The following is a 3,634-nucleotide window of genomic DNA, read 5'->3' on the forward strand; positions in this document are numbered from 1 at the left end:
TGAATATGTATTTTGCTTCTACATTCATACATGAGGAATTCTTTAGGGAAGGGGATGTCGGACGTTTATCAAACTCTGATGAGGAACTAAATAACTTTGTCATAACTGAAAGGAAAGTGGAGGAGAAATTGTTGTGGCTGGACATTAAAAAAAAAAAAAAAAAAAAAGCACTTGGGGCAGATGGAATCTATCGAATTATATTAAGGGAGGAAGCAAAGGAGGCAAGCAAACCCTTAGCCATAATTATGAGAGCATCCTTGGATTCAGAGGAGCTCCCTGTGGACTAGAGAAGTGCAACTATATCCCCAATTTATAAAGGGGGATCAAAAGCTAACATGAGTAATTACAGACCTGTTAGCTTATAACATCTGTTCCAGGGAAAATAATGGAATCACTGATTAAAGAAGTAATGTAGGATCATTTGGACAGGTATGCAAATATACTGTAATCTCAACATAGATTTTGTCAAGTAGCAATCTGATAAGTTACTGTGACGCAGTGACCAAGGGATTGGATGCAAAAAATGATTTTGACATTATATACTTAGATATCAGGTAGGCTTTTGATACTGTTGCGTATAAAGGATTGCTGTACAAGGAGAAATGGGACATTAAGGGTATACATAACTTCTCAATCTATGAAAGCATTTGTTGCACTCAGTCTGCTTTGGATAAGAATCATGACCCCGCCACCCCTCAATACATTGTACATACCTTAATGAAACTCATCATCACCTGTTTCAAGGTAGCAACATGTTCCCATTATCACTGAGGATAATGGGAACATGTTGCTGAGTCCTGACCAGGAGTTCACATACAGTCATTTTATTGATGAGACTCCTAAGATTGAGTGTTCTTGTATGTTTAACTACTCTGACACAACCTTTTAAATTCTTTAAGGTTGTATCCCTCAAATTAGCTTCTTACTAGTTTGAATTGTTATTGCCCTCAGAACATCTTGCCAATGTTGGCTGTTGCGGCAACAAACAAGAACTATTGAGATGATTACTAGCAGTTTACCCTGAACTCTTACGATATCCTAAGTGATAATGGCAAAACTCATGTGATACGGTATCCTAAGTGATAATGGCAGAGTCCCTCAAGTCATGAGTTAATCCACAAGGCTTTCAGCATATAGGCCCTCCTATCATACCTGTTCAGAATTGCAGATGCATGCGTATTCTGACCTAACTTGCAACATATTTTCAGAATGGTCCTGTATTTTTCCAACAAATGGTAAGATTTTTGTGTGCTTATGGTTAGACCCCACATGAATAATAACGTTCTCTCCCCCACCCCATCTTAAATTCTGACAGTCTGTTGGTGCCATCACTAATTGTTGCTTCCAGCAGATATACGAATTGTTACAAAAAAAAAATCATCTGTTTCTGTGACAGTGAAATCTCCCAATAAGACTAGATCCTGTTAAACCAGAGTAGTACATTTTTGATTATTCTGTTCCTTGGCTGAATTGAGGATGGTGCTTCACTTGGTAGGTTAATATAATCTTTAGTTATTGATGAGTTCCCCATTACATTTTCCTCTAGGGCAAACACCTATTTCTTCACTAAATCAAATTCTTCTAGTAATGCACCAAGTTTTAATTTGATTGGTACACTCCTTACATTGGGCAAAAGAAAAGAACTGTCAGTTAAGTGATAATTATAACTGGATTGACCATTGAGCACATGCCACACGCTATGCAAGTGATGAACTGGTGATCCATATAGAAATTGCCTGTGGCCTTTTACAGTTGAGTCACAATATCCTTGGATGAAGTATTCAAGATAGATCTTATAACAACTATTATTAAGGTAAAAATGGAACTGTAACATTGGTTAGTACATTTGCATCATTACTATATAGTTGAAAATTTTAGACAAACCAAAATTTGTACATTGGCTTCATTACTGTAATATCTCATATTGTGAAATCCTTTACAACGAGTTGCCCTCCTTGTACTTCAAATAAATAATGCTTCCCATTAGAGAAGACTACCGCTACTTATTTTCAGTTGAGTACCACCACTCAGACAGCACTGTTTCGAAGCTATTTGGCTTCTCATCAGTGAGCAGATAGGTACCTGTGGTGTAAGGGGTGATAACCCAGGTGTGACTTATTTACACATTATGAGAGATGCCAAAAGGTGTACTTCTTTGACTAATAATATTTTAGGGCAGAAAACCTCGAACTGTGTAAAATTCAAAGTATGACATTGGTTATGTATTTGCATCATTGCATTTTTTAGACAAACTGAAGTTTTTACATTGGCATCATTATTCTAACATCTCACTGTGAAATCCTTCACAAGTTGCCCTCTTTATACTTCTGTATCATAGTTTAAATTTTACACTGGCTGTAAACATTAAAAATAAATTGCACTGGTATGCATAGATTTTGATGTTTCCAGAATTAATGGTGTTTCTGGGTGTACTTTTAGTTCTAATATAAAAATCCAAACCATTTTTAAACATCATATACTTTTTTTTTTTTTGCAAACACTAAGAATTGTTTTCTTAGATACACATTTACCATGTATATGCTATATGTATACAATTTACTTTATAAATGACAGGTATAGACATGCCCAGATGTGCTTAAACATGTCAAAGTAGAGTAGCTGAATAAACCTATGAAGCATTCCTTTCACATTCAATTGTTTTCTGGCACAGTTGTGCAAACTAGTATCTGCTTCTAACATAATTTTCATATTCTGCATCTTTTACAATGGCAACTTGTGTTTATGTGAATAATCCAAATATATTTTGTTACACTTACAGTAACTATGTTGTGGCATAACGAAGACAATATATAACACCATTTGTGAAAAAATGTATATGCTGCATATTTTGGAATTAAATTACTTGACCAAGATAAAAGTTGGGTTCCATAAAGTGGAACCCAACCACTTTACACAGTGGACCTTTGCACATACGTGTGCAAAGGTCTTGCAGTTATGGATGTATGGTAAAAAGAAAGCCATAACATTTGCCCTTCCCATAGTGTAGAGGAACAGAACCCTGGAATCATATTAATGATTGCTACTTTTGTTCCATAAATGTAGCAGGCTATAATGTAAAGAACAAGCAGAGTATCTTGTACCCCATAGACCTGTATTACTCCTACCACTTCCACCTGTTGCTCTTAAACATTACCATCAGATCCAAAATCTGACATTTGTGATCTAGAGGACACTATAAACTATTGTGACAAAGAAATACAGTACTCTTAGCCACAGTTGTTTATGCAAAGTGCAATCTACAATCTCATGTGAAATTTAAATCTTTTAGGGTTAGGGCTGATATCCAAGAATCTGCTACCCCCTGGGATAGTCTTTTCATGGTATACACATTGTGAAAAAGAATTGGTCACCCATTTTTCTGAAGAAAGCTAAATTATGTGTTGCAACACCATTCCTGCACTTGTGAACTTTTTTTTTTTTTTTTTTTTTTTTTTGAGATTTTCTACTAACCAGCAGAGTGGAGTCTATTGATTCACCAAAGCAAAGCTACAAAGGCATTATAATGAAAACAATTATGCATCCATTCCTGTACACTTAAAAGAAAAATTATAAAAATATTAAGCTTCTTTTTTGGAAGAATTCAGTACAGGGGGATGACAGTTGGCACATCATA

The sequence above is a fragment of the Mastigoproctus giganteus genome, chromosome 8 (genome assembly GCF_048544385.1).
Source record: "Mastigoproctus giganteus isolate SK-2022 chromosome 8, ASM4854438v1, whole genome shotgun sequence".
Classification (NCBI taxonomy): domain Eukaryota; kingdom Metazoa; phylum Arthropoda; class Arachnida; order Uropygi; family Thelyphonidae; genus Mastigoproctus; species Mastigoproctus giganteus.